The following is an 18,067-nucleotide window of genomic DNA, read 5'->3' as shown; positions in this document are numbered from 1 at the left end:
CCAAAAGAACAACGAGCCCAATTATTTCTTGCTGTATTTTTCTGACTTTGAGATAGCCTGGAGAGGTTGTTGAGATAGCCGAGAAAGGAGCCAAACAGCTGCTAATAAAGAGAAATGTCCAACGACAATAGTGATCCTCAAAAAGACCTCCGCTTGTGCTTACTTACAATAAGAATGACAACAATTTGCATTTACATAGCATCTTTAACGTAGTAAAATGTACTAAGGCACTTCACAGGAGCGTTATCAAACAAAATTTGACACCGAGCCACATATAGAGAAATTAGGACAGGTGACCAAAAGCTTGGTCAAAGAGGCAGGTTTTAAGGAGCGTCTTAAAGGAAGAGAGAGAGAGAGAGAGGTGGCGAGGTTTAGGGAGGGAATTCCAGAGCTTAGGGCCTAGGCAACTGAAGGCTCGGCCGCCAATGGTGGAGCAAAGAAAATCAGGGATGCGCAAGAGCCCAGAATTGGAGGAGCACAGAGATCTCGGAGGGTTGTAGGACTACTTCCTCACTTGGAGTACCTGAGTAGTGCCCTTACCAGGTTAACAGCTAAACATTACAAAACAAACCACAGCTGATTTTCTGTTTGAATAAAAGCTGTGTTTTTTAAGATTCATGAAAAATCCAGTTTGTGCTTCAAGATAATTGTGTAGTGTGCAGTTTTTTAATGGGAACATATGAGGTCATTATGGGTAGTGGGTTGTTCACCTGGTTTTATTCTGCACTTTTAAAGTTGGATCAGCACCCGAGAATAAATGGCACTGATATCACAGTTGTAGTATGAAAGCCAAATGGGCTGCATGTTTGTTTTTCAGCATTTTTAAGCATATGTTAAAATATGGTTGGAATTTTATTTGTGCATTTATTGAATGTGAGGCAAGTAAACTTATTGGGCCGGAAATTGCTCCGTCATTACTGCGGGAACTTCCTCTAATGTGAACCTGAAAAGAGTCCAGCGTTAACTCCAGTGAAGCTAGGACCCATATGAGCGACGAAAGGATCTCTCTCTCCCCTCGACTAATCAGATTGCAGTATTATTGACAAGCCGCGAAGAGTCAATGCAAGCTGCAACAAGTCAAAACCAGGAAGTGAAAGCTACAACAGTAAAATCATTGTAAAAACAGTTAGAGACAGCAAAATAAAGAAGGGATATGAAGTATTGAAATAAAAGAGACAAAGAAAAAGTTTTAAAAAAACATTTTTAAATGTCCAACAATTATTAAAATCACAATGAATGAGACTCCATATTTTTAAAATTTAATTTAATTAAAAGGTTGTTTGGTAGTTATTAAGCCTTACAACACCGTTAAAACTTAGTTTAGAACTGATGGGCACTAAATTGGGCCATGTAGCACCCGTTGTTTTGGCGCTGTACGGCCCCTCAGACATCCAAGATGGCGTCTTGGATGCGCACGCACGTTTCCTGCATGACGTGCGCCAGACGCCATCTAGGTATAGGAGTTAGCCCATGCGCTAATCCCAAATGCTGGAAGTATGTAAAGTAGGGAAAAAATGGCTGTAATCAGTGTGCAATGCTGATTTAAAGTGATACACACAATTTTGGACCTACAATGCTCAACTCAACACGCAGTCTTATCCCCGACCATCTAAATGTTTCTTAGAGTGCCTGAAGGACTCCCCACCAGCACTATTTAAAGGGCCATGCAGGTGTTGCAGGTTAGTTGCTGGATTATTGCTTCTGGCTGCTGGAGGAGTGGGAAGTGTTTTTTGAAGCTCCCTATTCTTATTGAGAGTTCCTACACTACTTTTGAGAGTGCTTTGGCAGGTATTGCCTTACGGGTCGGAAAGTTACTATCCTGGTGGAACAACATTCCTGCCAACCATGGGCGGTCTGCTAGGGCTCCCGTTGGGCATTGAGCATGACTGGGAGCATGCAGAGAGGTCACGCCCAGCCCAAGCTGCGAGGAGACGGAGAACGAGGAGACGCAGGGCACTGAGCAGGAGGGCCTTCCGGGATCAATTCTCTTACCTCAACATGACTGAAGAGATTTGCATCCGACGCCTGAGGTTCACCAAGGAAGCCGTGACCGAGATCTGTCAACTGGTGCGGCCACAACTGCAGCCTCAGAGCAGGGCGAGGACACCATTGCCTGTGGCTGTGAAGGTCACGGTGGCACTGAATTTCTATGGCTCAAGAGCATTTCAGGCCTCTGCTGGCGACATGTGCAACATCTCGCAGTATGCAGTGCGCTGCTGCATAAGGGAGGTCACAGACGCACTGTACCACATGAGGAACAGGTTGATTGTCGAGAGGGAAGGTAATCAGAACGAGCGAACACGGGGGTTCGCCCGCCTTGCTGGCTTCCCTATGGCGCAGAGTGCCATGGACTGCACACATATTGCCCTGCGCGCCCCACACTTCAACTCTGCTGTCTTCGTCAACCGAAAGGGCTTCCACTCCCTCAACATGCAGCTGGTGTGTGATCACACGCATCACATCTTGGAGATCGATGCCCGCTACCCTGGGAGTAGTCACGACGCCTTCGTCATGCGGCAGTCCAAGATGCCAGCTATCTTTCATCCGACTCGGCAAGTCAAAGGCTGGCTACTGGGCGACAAGGGCTATCCCCTCACGACGTGGCTCATGACACCAGTCAGGAATCCATGCACATGTGCACAGCAGGCCCATAATGAGAGCCATGCTGCCACACGCAACATCGTGGAGCACACCATAGGCCTCAAACAACGCTTCCGCTGCCTAGACCGGTCTGGAGGAGCCCTGCAATACTCCCCTGAGCGGGTGGCCAGATTTGTGGTGGTCTGCTGCATGCGGCACAACCTCACCATCATGAGGGACCAGCCTTTGCCACCAATGTCTGTAGAAGATCCTGAGCCAGAAATGGAGGAGGAGCAGGAGGAGGAAGAGGAGGGGGTAGAGCCGGAAGAGGAGGTGGCGGAAGATGTAAGGTTGCAGCAGGAACCAAACACCTTGTCTGCAAGGGCTGTGCGTGCTCGCCTGATCCGTGCCCGCTATCAATAATTGGAACTACATCCCCCAACTCACCAACAGTCCTACATTCCCCATCTTTCCCCTCCCACAAGACAATCAAATCACCCTCCATCAGATTATACATTGGTGTCCCTCTCGGCTCATTGCATGAATAAAAACCACCACCAAATGCCAAATCAAACTCATTTATGGATTAATAAATGAAAATATGCAAACATAACAGAACTATTCACCCTTGTGCATTCCCTTAGTGCCTGTTGTCCGTGTGCCTTTACCTATCTTAGTGCTCCTACGAGGTGCTTCCCCAGTGGCTGGAGCATGGGTGGTGGAAAGCTGCTGGCTTTAAATGGAGGAACGTCCAGATGGCTTTGGAGGACGACCTTGAGCAGCTCTGGGCCTGGAGGCCTGGCTCCAGACTACACCATCTGAGCATAGGCTGCAGCAGTCTGGCTGATAGTCAACAACAGGGGCACTGGCAGAGTGGCAGGGGTGGGAGCAGGAATGCTGTCGTCCTGAGAGGACAGCAGGTCCGACTGCCATGACGCCCCTGCCACTCTCTCTCAGGGCGGCACCTCAGCACTCCTGGAGAACGGATTGCTGGAGTGCTGTGATGCCCTGGAGGCCCAGTTCCACAGTGGTCCCCAGAGCCACGATAGCAACAGTCTGAGCTTCCACTGCAGCAGTCTGAGCTGCAAATGCAGCAGTCAGACCTTGGATGGCAGATGTTTGTGCTGCAATGAATGCTGTGACATCAGTCATCAGACGCTGCATCTTTGTGAGTTCCACAGGTACGCTGATGGAGGTGACCACTCGTTCCATGTTGGAAAGGATGGGCTCAAAGCCCTGGGCTAAGTTGGAGCTGGACTCCTCCATGCCCTTTCTCATTATGCGCAGGCTTTCCAGTGCCCCAAGCATTTGGTGGTGTACGCCCATCAGCCGTCTTCTGTAGCCTGGCCCATCAAAGTCCTCATCTGACTCCTCTGCAGCAGAACTAGTGAGCGACCTCGCCCTCCGGCGAGTTGGCTCCTGTGGTATCCGTCCCCTCCACCCCGGCTCCTGCGGACTTGTGCTCGGTGTCTCACCACATGCAGAGCCCTCCTCTAACCTAACCTCCAAAGGACGCGCAGTGTCAGTCTCTGAGCTGGTGGGTGCGAGTGTCAGATCGAGTGACTGTGTGGCTTCAGTGTCCTCCTCCTCCTCCTCCTTCTCCGGTGCCACCACGTAATCATGGGTATCTGCAATGACAAAGGGAAACAGGTTGAGTTGTGGAGTGGGGAGAGGAGCAAGTAAGAGGAAAAGATTATGGGAGGAGGGAGATGTGGAAAAGGAGATGGATCATTAGATATGCAGAGACCCCCTTGACCGGGACCTCCAGCGTGGCACGTTGTAACGGCTGCAGTGATGGCCCGCCCAATAACCTGCAGCACCGTCTCCTCTAGGCGGGTGAGGACATGTAGACATGCCCATACACCACCTTCTCCTGCAAGACAGAGGACACCGTGTCAGTGAGTGTCCTGCAAGGTGTGTGGGTGATGTGCCTGTCATAGTTGAATAGCTGCCAGTTTGTGAGACTTGAGTGGTGGTTGTGTGGCCTGCAAGTGTGATATTATGTGCGGGTGAGATGCAGCATTCCATATGGATGGACAGTGTTTGTTGGTGGGGGTGTGGGTGACGGGAGGTGTCGTGTATGGAGTATTGGTGCAGTTGGTTGGATGTGCCACTTGACACTTGCATTCACTCACCTTGACCACTCATGTCAAATCATTAAATTTCTTGCGGCACTGCACCCACATGCGTGGTGCAATGTTCCTGGCATTCACCTCCTGTGCCGCGGCCTGCCAATACCTACGCAGCTGTAGTCTAGACAGTCTCCGGCCACCTGCAAGTGCATGGCTGCCCTCCTCTGGTCCACACCTTCCACCAGGGCCTCCAGAGCATCGTCGGAGAATCTTGGTGCCCGATCTCTTGCTGGTGCAGCTACTCGTGATGCTATTCTTCCTTCTCCTCCTTGGCGGTGTATCTGCCATTGGAAATTTGCCTGCACCTTTAAGAGGTGCAGGCAGCCGATGATGTGCACTGTCCACGCCCCATTTCCAACTTCCTCATTCTCCATGCAGCCTCTCAGCAGCGAGGGCTGTGCTTGCTGCACGGAGATTTCAGGGTAAGTAGCAGGCAGCACCAAGTTCACGTGCTGCCTGACATCGCCCAGAACGGATCCTTATCCAATTTTCCCCCCCAATATATTTAAGTGTATCTTTTTTGTTGCGATATTAGTTAGTTTCCAGCTAGGCAGGAGAGCAAGTTGGCACTGGTCCATTGATTCTACTGATTGCAGCCAGCGATGTCGCTTTAAGGCAAAGCTGACAGATCGCCAGCGAACCAGGAAAAGCAAGTTCTGGATTTCTGCATTTGACTACGCATGTGTGGTCGCCGGAACTTGCTCTTCGATTTTGCCACTAATAACGGTGAATGCTGTTGGGCTCACCGTTATTTTGAAAGCAATTTCTGGCCCATTGTACTATTGAAATAGAATAATTACCATGGATAAACATTTAGGTTTCTTTGAAATGTTACAGAAACGTTACAGCACAGAAGGAGGCCATTTGGCCCATCGAGTCCGCGACAGCTCCACGCAAGAGCAATCCAGCCAGTCCCAAATATTAGGACAGATGCTTGGTCAAAGAGGTAGGTTTTAAGGAGCGTCTTAAAGGAGGAGAAAGAGATAGAGAGGTTTAGGGTGGCAATTCCAGAGCTTAGGGCCTAGGCAGCTGAAGGCACGGCTGCCAACGGTGGAGCGATGAAAATCGGGGATGTGCAAGAGGCCAGAATTGGAGGCGCGCAGAGATCAGAGGGTTGTAGGGCTGGAGGAGGTTACAGAGATAGGGAGGGGCGAGACCATGGAGGGATTTGAAAACCAGGATGAGAATTTTAAAATCAAGGCGTTGCCGAACGGGGAGCCAATGTAGATCAGCAAGCACAGGGTGATGGGTGAACAGGACTTGGTGCGAGTTAGGATATGGGTAATAGAGGTACATTTGCAGAACAAGTGCATTTGTCATTACTGATGGCAGCGTAATTTAATCCTTTTCACAAAACGACTTGGTAACCACCCTTTTCTCTTGAACACAATCCCCTAATGAGGTTTTGTGTTCAAAGCAAATCTCTAATCATTCATTCAACAAAGCAGTTTTAAAAAAAACGAGAAAACACAAAGGCCTATTAGATTTTCCAACCATTAACTATTAATGGTCAGAAGTCGTTAATTCATCTTCCAGTCACTTTCCGATTTGGTTCTTGAAAGCCACCAATTTGCTATTTGGAAGCCCAAAGCCATATTGCGATTGGAGCACCACAAATTTGACACATGCCACCAGAGGTCTAATGCATAAGCACCATTAGATCCCTTCTGCTTCTACCCACAGGTATGTAAACAAGGGTTGCAACGTATATTTGTGCTTCACCAAGCCTAAAATGAAAATAATAAACATTTCTGAACTATCTTTAATTTCATCATCATCTGTCCATCATGACAGTAGGAAATGTAAAATGGTGACGGAAAGACAGTCTGCATCTACCACTTTTCTAATGGTGGTAGTGGGGGGAGGGGGTGCATGGGAACCAGATCTCAGTGCTCTGTTGCCCTTGATTATATTTCTGATCCAGATTATGGAAGTAGATATTTGAGCTAATTACCAGTGGGGATAAAATAATTTCCATGTCTACCAAAGAAGGTTTCACTATTTTATTTATATATATATTTTGATGAATATTACATGCAACAAAGTATTGGAATATTATTTTACAAAATGAAAAGACAAAACTTAAAAATGTGCATTTTAAATATAGTTTTTTAAAAAAAGAATAGTGCTGGAAGAGTTAATTAGCAAGCCTGTTCCATCATTGATTGATATACTGAGCTAGGTGTACTTCCCGTTTATGGCAGTGGGCAGAAAATCTAGCTTGTATTTTTGTGCGCGATTTAAAAATCAAGAAAAATAATGAGCCAAAAATGTTATACTGATTATAGGATTCTATTATGTTAGCTAAATACATTTAATATTTATTATGGTAATAATCAAATATTAGAAATTGCACTTTAAATGACATCCTTAATTCTTGTATAAGAAAATAAAATTTTGGAGTTTTTGGACAAGAAGTTGTTGAATTAATGCAGTGAGTTTGTGCAGCACTGTTTTTGTGCTAGATGAAGTGATTAGTTCCATCTTTTATATTTGCATAGATAAATATTTTTCCCAGATAGGTTGGGGGAACAATTTAACTGGATAGGCTAAAACAATTTATGTTGACTGTGCTTGCTACATCACTGAATTTGCATACATTAAATTAAGAAAAATTATCCCACAATTGATTTAAATATAGAGTTTTAACTCCAGTTGTACTACTTGTAACTGATTTAAAACAAAAATCACTGGAAAACTAGTACAAGAAAATGTTTAAGGTACATGTCTACAGGGGAAAATAATATGTAAAATCAACTGATCCAAAAGATGTGTTTGGCATAGTTGCAATAACATGATATGTAATTTAAAAGGATGTAGTGAGGTATGAGAGGTAGAAGAAAGGAGTAAGCAAGGAAAATTTCATGTGTTTTAAAAGAAGCAAACCTGCTCTTTTTTTAAACGAGTAAATTTTAGCATTTTCATCAACTGTTGAAAAAAAATTGACATTTCAACTACATTTAATTATACTTCCATTTTTAAAGTATTGAAACACCTTTTCTCACTTAAGAGTCAAGTGAAATGCAAATAGTTTTGCTCCATGTTGTATATGTGCAAAGTATTTATTAAAAAAAATAGCTTAAGTGGAGCATTGTTGAATTACGATGGTGCCTTCCCCTTTACCCAAAGTGCTTAAACCCTAATGGCCTGTTTTACAAAACAAAAAAATCTTTTGGCTCCATTTCTGTTTGTTATTCTTGCATTAAACAGTGACTAGTATTTATCTCTGTGAAGCAACTAGCTTGGAGGAATTATTGGGTCCACTGGTGTGAGGGAATTCAATTAGGCACAAGCCAAACATTTCACCTGTTTGTTAATTCAGCTCCCTCACGATATCTGCTCTCTCAGCAAGTTCTCTCAAGAAATGTCATGGACAGTCACCATTTAAACCAATAATATATTTAAACAGGAAAAAAAGGCTTTTTGAATCTATCACTGTTCCTTAGCAACAGTTGTTAAAAGGAGTACTCTGGATGAAGCTCCCTCTATTCAAGATTAAAGTGTTTTACTTAATAATATATAAAATGAATAAACGTTTTGAATAGTTTCAAATTTGCAGGTCTTTCATTTGCTGCCTGAGTTGGCTCTTGAAGTTTTGTATGATATTTGATAGTTTTGAAAATATCAGACAACACCACAGATTGTTTTTGGAAATGGCAGATGTGGTATTTAAGTCTTTAATGTTGTCATTGATTTGCTAATTTATGGATATAGAAAATTAAAAATCAGATATAGGAGGAATCATGCAGTTACTACCTTTTTTTATGGTAGCCATGATGTGGAGATGCCGGTGATGGACTGGGGTTGACAATTGTAAACAATTTTACAACACCAAGTTATAGTCCAGCAATTTTATTTTAAATTCACAAGCTTTCGGAGGCTTCCTCCTTCCTCAGGTGAACGATGTGGAAATGAATCATTTTCGAGGATTTCACACCCTGATAAAGGAAGAAAAAACAAATGACTGCAGCTGAAAATGCAACATAAAATTCATCCTCCTGTCATTTGTTTTTTAAAAAAGTGGGAGGGGAGGGGAGAAAATCCTAATGTGACTAATTTGAAGATACCAACTTTTTAATAGCAAAGGCTGAGAACTAGACACATGACAGGGATTAATTATGGGGTATTGCAGTATAAAGATAAATGTTTTCCAGTGAACCAATTGAAACAGTATCCAGCTTTTCTGATCGACCCATTCAGCCATGTTAATCATAATGAACAAGGAATATGGTTTGTTGCATTAAACACGACTCAACTCTCATCAGATTGTTGAAAAGAAAATCCAAAAATTATATGAGTACATCCCCCCCACCCCCGGCTTCTGCCCCTGAGGAAGCACCATTCCAGTTTGTGAAGTTATGGGCTTGTATATGTGACTTGCCATCCACATCAACTTAGTGTGACACTGGGCCCCTCTTACAGTGCTGTCTGTCTTTGACAATGAATCTTAATTCTATCAATTTTTATGCTTAATTTTCCTGCCACTGTAAAGCTAGTTCCTATTTTGAAGTTAGCTTAGGCAGGGTATTGGAACTTTTTTATTGCTCTCTCCACCATGCAAAAATTGTTAAAGTAGAAGTTCTCTTCAAAATCAATTGAAATTTTAAAGACTGAGATCGATAGCTTTTTGTTAGGTAAGGGTATGAAGGGATATGGGGTTGAGGTACAGTTCAGCCATGATCTAATAGAATTGTGGAACAGGCTCGAGGGGCTGAATGGCCTATTCCTGTTCCTATATCCCAATCAGCAGTTCCAATTCCTGGTCTGCTACTACTCTAGTATAATGGACATGGTGAAGAATGTTTGTTTCTTCTTTCTCCCCCCGCCCCCCCCCCCTCCAATGTTTCCCCCTTTTCCATGAAGCCACTGATTCATGCTGATGTCTGTTTCCAGGGGAGTCAGCAGCCCTATTCTGCTACACCCAAACAGTCATCGGGGTATCACCTCATCTGATATATACATTCATAGACTTTTCATCAGGGGGTCACTAAATAATGATCAGGAGTGGGAATCCTGGCTGGCTGGCATTTTGTTTTCTCTATTCCATGGGAAATTAGATTAAAAGATATGATGATAGATAAGCAATGGTGAACATTTAAAGAAACAATTCATATTTCTCAACAAATATACAGTCCCTTGTCCCTTGAGGAATAAAAACTTCACAGGAAAAGTGGTTCAACCATGGCTAACTAGAGAAGTTAAGGATAGTATTAGATTAAAAGATTAAAATGTTGCCAAAAAGAGTCTGGCTGGAGTCATACCTAGCACAAAGGAAGATGGTAGTGGTTGTTGGAGGCCAGTCATCTTGACGATCCGGATTCTTTCCCCTCAGTCTGGTTCAGTAAAAACTGAAGTCGAGTACATTTTAAAGTTCATCACAACTTTAATAGCAGGTCTTAGTCTGTAGCTTCAATTCAGATTCCTGAGAGAATCCGAACGATTCTAACAGAATAAGGAGACAAAGACAAAGACAAAAACTCATACCTTTATACAAATCAATAGGGGTTGGAACATCATTAACACAAGAGTCAACACCAATCATAAGCCGGGCACAGGTTGCCATGCGAGGTTACATTATTTCCGGCCAATCATAGATAATCATGTGCTGACCATGTTGCTGTTAGACATCAAAGAGGATACTTCCTCACCTTCCAACTTGGAATGTTCTTCCCTGTTCCTTATCTCCCAACCTGGAATGTCTTTCAACTTTGGCTAAGCTCGTTACCTATATTGATCTGCCATAAACATGGAGACATTCAGACCAGTCCTTGAATCACATCAAAGACTCTACATTGATAAGACCATGCAAACCTGCTGACTACGCAAACATATGGCCCAGCAGGAGGCCAGGCCACCTGTACCAATCTCAGTTACTAACTAATTAACCCTTTCTAACCATTTTGCATTCTGCTTCTTTGCCACGTAGGCATTTTAATATTTTACCGAAAACTGACCACGTAGGGATTCTCAATCTCAGCCCCAGGACATTGCTGCAGGAGTTCCTCAGGGCAGTGTCCTAGGCTCAACCATCTTCAGTAGCTTCATCAATGACCTTCCCTCCATCGAAAGGTCAGAAATGGGGATATTCGCTGATGATTGCACAGTGCTCAGTTCCATTTGCAACCCCTCAGATAATGAAGCAGTCTGTGCCCACATGCAGCAAGACCTGGACGACATCCAGGCTTGGGCTGATGTCTGGCACAAATGTTACTTGCCAGTTAAGAGCCAGGCAATGACCATCTCCAACAAGAGAGAGTCTAACCACCTCCCCTTGACATTCAACGGCATTACCATCGCCAAATCCCCCAACATCAACATCCTGGGGGGTCACCATTGACCAGAAACTTAACTGGACCAGCCACATAAATACTGTGGCTACGAGAGCAGGTCAGAGGCTGGGTATTTTGCGGCAAGTGACTCACCTCCTGACTCCCCAAAGCCTTTCCACCATCAACAAGGCACAAGTCAGGAGTGTGATGGAATACTGTCCCCTTGCCTGGATGAGTGTAGCTCCAACAACACTCAAGAAGCTCGACACCATCCAGGACAAAGCAGCCTGCTTGATTGGCACCCCATCCACTACCCTATACATTCACTCCCTTCACCACCGGCGCACCGTGGTTGCAGTGTGTACCATCTACAGGGTGTACTGCAGCACCTCCCAAACCCGCGACCTCTACCACCTAGAAGGATGAGGGCAGCAGGCACATGGGAACAAAACCACCTGCACCTTCTCCTCCAAGTCACACACCATCCTGACTTGGAAATATATCGCCGTTCCTTCATTGTCGCTGGGTCAAAATCCTGGAACTCCCTACTTAACAGCACTGTGGGAGAACCTTCATCACACGGACTGCAGCAGTCCAAGAAGGCGGCTCACCATCACCTTCTCAAGGGCAATTAGGGATGGGTAATAAGTGCTGACCTTGCTAGTGACGCCCACATCCCCAGAACGAATAAAAAAAAGTAATAAGCCTGAGGATTGAGTGGGTTTTAGAAATCAGCAAAGGATGGCCAAGAAATTGATAAAGAGGAAGAAAATTGAATGTGAGAGTAAACTAGCAAGAAATATAAAACCAGATTGTAAGAGCTTCTACAAGTATGCAAAAAGGAAGAGATTAGTGAAAGTAAATGTGCGTCCCTTTATAAACAGAGACAGGAGAAATTATAATGGGGAATAAGGAAATGGCAGAGAAGTTAAACAAATATTTTGTATCTGTCTTCACAGTAGAAGACACAAACATACCAGAAATAGTGGGCAACCAAGGGTCTAATGAGAGTGAGGAACTTAAAGTAATTAAGATTAGTAAAGAATAATTACTGGAGAAATTAATGGGACTAAAAGCCAACAAATCCCCTGGACCTGATGGCCTACATCCTAGGGTTTTAAAAGAGGTTGATGCATTGGTTTTGATCTTCCAGAATTTCCCAGATTCTGGAACGGCCCCTGTGGTTTGGAAGGTAGCAAATGTAACCTCCCTATTCAAGAAAGGAGGGGAGAGAAAGCAGGGAACTACAGGCCAGTTAGCCTGACATTAGTAGCAGGGAAAATGCTGGAATCTATTATTAAGGACATAGTAACAGGGCACTTAGAAAATCATCAGAGCCAACAGAGTACAGTCCCTGCACCTGAATGGTGAGGCCCGAGTCTCCCCCAATATTGGGCCTCGGGCCTCATTTCCATGAAGTGGGTTTGTTCCAGGGAGTAAGAGACAGCTCGCCTGGCGCAGAGTTGGTTGAAGATCGGGCTGTTACGACACTAGTGGCGGCCCTCAAGTATGCGAGGAAGGTGGGGGGGGTTGAGTGGGTCAGGAGATAGCGGTGGCCGGAGTTGGCGGGGGAGGCAAATTTGCCGGCCTGAGGTGGGGTGGGAAGGAACAGCTCTCTAGGGGTGGGGGTAATAGTAGCCAGGTCGAAAGGGATTGGTAGCCATAGCGGAAGCAGCCGCATTCTTTTACTGTGCACTCCTGCTCCTCCAAGCACCATGTTCAGGTAAGTACATTTTAAAAACTTATGTTGTTGGTTGCGGCCTAACAGGCGGTCCCTTTAAGGGACTGTATTAGATGGCAGCTGATACATGTGGAACCCTAATTGCAAGCAGGAGGCAGCAACTTTGGGAGAGGATTTTTTTTTTTAAATAGCTTGAAAGATAAGATTTCTTATGCACATCCTCCCAGGATGATTTAGAAAGGAGTGAGGTTGTCCATCATTCCACTGGAAATCATGAAGGACACATTAGCCAAGGAGTCAAAAGTTGCCCTGCACATTGAGCCAACAGAAAGGCAGGGAACACTCCGAGGCACAAGACGCACAAAAAGTTCCTGATGCTCTAACTGGTTGCTCTTACAAGGAGCAGGCACAGGCTCGATGGGCCGAATGGCCTCCTTCTGTGCTGTAACCATTCTATGATTCTAACATGGTTTTATGAAAGGGAACTCGTGTTTGACAAATCTATTAGAACTTTTTGAGTTTGTAACTCGCTGGGTAGATAAGGGGGAACCAGTGGATGTAGTATATTTGAATTTTCAAAAGGCATTCGATAAGGTGCCACACAAGAGGTTGTTATACAATGTTAGAGCTCATGGGATTGGGGGTAATATGTTAGCATGGATTGAGGATTGGTTAGCGGACAGAAAACAGACAGTAGGAATAAACGGGTCATTTTCAGGTTGGCAGACTGTAACTAGTGGCGTGCCGCAAGGATCAGTGCTTGGGCCTCAGCTATTTACAATCTATATTAATGAGGGGATCAAGTGTAATGTATCCAAGTTTGCTGACTATACAAAGCTAGGTGGGAAAATAAGCTGTGAGGAGGACGCAAAGAGGCTGCAAAGGGATATTCGCAGGTTAAGAGAGTGGGTGAGAAGATGGCAGATGGAGTATAATGTGGGGAAATGTGAATTTATCCACTTTGGTAGGAAGAATAAAAAAGCAGAATATTTTTTAAAAGATGAGAAACTAAGAAATGTTGGCAGTCAGGATTTGAGTATCCTTGTACATGAATCACAAAGTTAACGTAGCAATTAACAAGGCAAATGGTATGTTAGCCCTTATTGCAAGGGGGTTGGAGTAAAAGAGTAAGGAGGTCATGCTGCAATTATATAGGGCTCTGGTGAGACCACACCTGGAGTACTGTTTACAGTTTTGGTCTCCTTACCTAAGGAAAGATATACTTGCCGTAGAGAGGGTGCAATGAAGATTCACTAGATTGATTCCTGGGATGAGGGTTGTCCTATGAGGAGGGATTGAGTAGAATGGGCCTGTACTCTCTGGAGTTTAGAAGAATGAGAGATGATCTCATTGAAACATATAAGATTCCGAGAGGGCTTGACAGGGTTGATGCTGAGAGGTTGTTTCCCCTGGCTGGTGAGTCTAGAACTAGGGGTCATAGTCTCAAGATAAGGGGTCGGCCATTTAGGTCCGAGATGAGGAAAAATTTCTTCACTCAGAGGGTTGTGAATCTTTGGAATTTTCTATCTAGAGGGCTGTGGATGCTCAGTTGTTGAGTATATTCCAAACTGAGATTGATAGATTTTTGGATACTAAGGGAATCAAGGGATATGGGGATAGGGTGGGAAAGTGAAGTTGAGGTAGAAGATCAGTGATGAACTTATTGAATGGCGGAGCAGGCTCGAGGGGCCGTATGGCCTACTCCTGTTCCTATTTCTTATGTTCCAATGTATTCGGGCCAAGGACATTAAAATAAATTGTAGTGCACCTGTGGCAGCCCCTCTTCAGATCAGCTAACTTGGCACAGATGAGGGATCAAAACTGAGATGTTCCTGTGTAGCTAAGCACTGTACCACACACTTAGCTACTCAGACAAAGCAGGAATGTTAAAGACCCTGTCGTGCTTCCGAACAGAAGTGGAGTCTTGAGGAAATCACCATTACTTGCAACCCTGAATGTTTGGAGCACTAGTTTAATCGTGTGGGCATTCTTGGGTCATTGTTTTCAATCCATGAATTCACCCATTTAAATCTACTTAGAATCCGGAAAAACAAATAAACTATCACATCATCGAGCCACATCAGGACGTAAGAAACACTCATCCTCAATGTTCATGGATAAGCTCGTTTGTAGCGACTGCTTTGAATTCTTTCCTAAAGTCAGTTTTCCATTTCACTTTAATGAGGTGCTTGTTGTTGCTTCCACCATGTTTTACTTAAGGCCTGAACTGAAGCATAAATTAGATGATCTTGACATATAAAGGGGTTTAACAGCTCATCATTGTTGAATTAAGCAATTGAACTGCATTAGATCATTGTTTTCAGAAATCCAAATTTAGCTCATTATGTTGCAGTGTAGCAGAAACCATGGTGGGAATTTTAACCCCCAAGAACGGGTGGGTTGGGGGACAACGGAAAGTTAAAATAATAGAAATTTGCAGCGCGACCGCAACACGGCTCCAACACGCCCACTTCTGAGTTTAACGGAGACGGGTCGGGGGGCAGGTGACCAACCCTCTCTCAGGAGGCAGGTCAGTCAGTAAAATCTAATAAAGACGCTGCAGGCCTCCCTTCTACTAAAATGTTTATTTTTAACCCTGGGTTTCCTAGGCCGCGGGATTCCTAGCAGGTAAAAGGTGCCGAGAAGGGCCGGATCCATGAGGTAAGCGCGTTTAAATCACTGCACCTCCGCCGCCCCCCCCACCCCCGGCCCAAGCTATCGTCATTACATATCCCCTTGGTCCCTCATGATCTCTGACTCCCCACCCTGCGATTTACGACTCCCCTCCCCCCCCCCCCCCCCCCCGCGATTTCTGGCTGACCCCCCCCCGCAATCTCTGACTCCCTGCCCAACCCCCACCCCCCACTGTGATGGCCGACAGGCAGCTAACCTATCAATCAAGCTGGCTATCGGGCGGGAAACCTTTTTGAAAAATTTTAAATCGTGCTTTGGCCAAATTCGGTAGGACCGGCAGGAAATCCTTACTTCCGGGTTTCCTGTCCGCCGTAGGCACCACCTGCCCCCCCCCCCACCCTATTGCTCTTCCCGGCTCCAAGTTAATATCAGGGCCCACCTGCCTATGCAACTGGTACACAACCTATATTCTCACAACTGCTACGAGATGTTACATTGATGGAAATCTGTTCAGAAGTAGCATTTTAATAGTTTCCATACACCACAGTGAATGAGTATAGGCTTGTCTGCAGCACTTTATCATGTCACCATGTACAACATTTCTATTATATATTGTAAATACACAAAATCAATAGATCAGCTTGGATTTTCTTCATAGTAAAACCATACTAGTTTTGTAAGCACTTCATTTAATTTCTAGTACAGACACCATCAAACTTTTTGGATGTCTTTAATGAAAAAGAACAGTTATAAGAGGGGAAATAGTACCTCTTAGTGCTGGGAGAATTATTGTACTATATGCCTGATGAGGAATAGGAAAGTTTCTGAGGATTATGTTGAAGGTGACCATATTTTGGACCATTACTGTCTTTATTTCAAGGCCCCCACTGTTTATGATGGTGGGAAAATGAATTCTGAAACTACCTTTGGTGCCTTTGCCTCTTGTTGACCAGTGAAAGAGATTGATTTGCACACGATTAGCTGTTTGAAATCCATGCTTCTGGCAGTGAATGGAAGCAGACGAGTCCTTTTGCTATTGTAAATACAGTGTAAGATCACTCCGCTAGGGAGGGTAAGGCTGAAATGTATGTATGACAAAGCACAATCTCATGGTCTGATCATTTCAAGGCAGACCTCTGTGTGCACCATCATGTAATTGTCACAGTTTTGGAACTGGCAAAGTTTATATATATATATATATATATATATATATATTTTTTTTTTTCTTTTTAGATGACAGAATGCCGACTACCCTCTTGCTCTTCAATTTAAATTCATACATCAGTTCTGGAATATTTATTTAATTCAGTGATATGTAAATTTAAAACTGAAATTAGAAAAAAAAAGTCTTCAATCAAATGGTGATGAGCATTTTGAATAGCATATCTGGTAAAGTAGTGGAATATCTGTGGACTGGGGAATTGAAATTCCGGTTAAATCAATCCTTCGTAATTATGGTGATCAGGGCAGTTGCAGAGTGGAATGTAAGCCATGTATTGTAATAGAACCCATTGCTCATCATCAGCCAGTAACAATGTTTCTCCCATATACCTTAGAAAAGGCTCAACTTTATTAACAATCAATAAGACAAAATTACAAAAGAGTTCAATGGGGGTCATTTATATCAAAGAAATAATTTTACAAGTTTTCAGTAAGAAATGACACTTTAGAATTACATAGATTGATGAAGAAATTACAACATGGAAACAGGCTATTCAGCCCAACCTGTCCATGTTGGCGTTTACTCTCCACACGAACCTGTTCTCATATTCCTTTTCCCCAACCATCTATCTAACCTATTCTTAAATGTTGAGGTAGTCTCTGCCTCAAGCTCCAACTCCAGTCGTGCATTCCATTGCCTCATGACCCTCTATGCAAAAAAGATTTTCCTGCTCTCTGTCCTCAATCTCTTACATTTAATCTTGCATCGGGTTACATCGAGACTACAGCACAGAAACAGGCCATTTGGCCCAATTGGGCTATGCCGGCGTTTATAAGAGCATCCTCTCTCCCTACTTCATCTAACCCTATCAGGATACCCTTCTTTTCCTTTCTCCCTCATGTGCTTATCTAGCTTCCCCTTAACTGCATCTATGCTATTTACCTCAACTCCTTGTGGTAGCTCCTTCCACATTGGATTTATTAGCGACTATTTTATATTTATGACTTTTTTAGTTTTGGAGTCCCCAACAAGTGAAAACATTTTGTCTACATCTACCCTATCAGGTCATCCCTCAGCCTTCTCTTTTCTGAAGAACCCCAGCCTGTTCAGCCTTTCCTGATGAGGATATCCTCTCAGTTCTGGTATCATCCTTGTGAATCATTTTTGCACCCTCTCCAGTGCCTCCATATCCTTTTTATAACATGGAGACCAGAACTGTGTGGTTCGGTAGTATAGTGGTTATGTTATTGGACTAGTAATTCAGAAGTCTGGGCTAATAATCCGGAGTCATGAGTTCAAATCCTCCCACGGCAGCTGGGGAATTTAAATTCAATTAATTAAAATTCAATTAATTAAATAATATCTGGAATTAAAATACTAGTATCAGTAAAGGTGGCCATGAAACAACCGGATTGTCGTAAAAACCCATCTGGTTCACTAATGTCCTTTAGGGAAGGAAACCTGCCGTCCTTACCCAGTCTGGCCTATATGTGACTCCAGACCCACAGCAATGTGGTTGATTCCTAATTGCCCTCTGAAATGGCCTAGCAAGCCACTCAGTTGTAAAATCATGCTTTAAAAAAAAAAGTCATAACAAGAATAAAACCGG

The sequence above is a fragment of the Heptranchias perlo genome, chromosome 13, assembly GCF_035084215.1.
Source record: "Heptranchias perlo isolate sHepPer1 chromosome 13, sHepPer1.hap1, whole genome shotgun sequence".
NCBI lineage: Eukaryota > Metazoa > Chordata > Chondrichthyes > Hexanchiformes > Hexanchidae > Heptranchias > Heptranchias perlo.
This window is presented reverse-complemented; position numbering follows the sequence as displayed.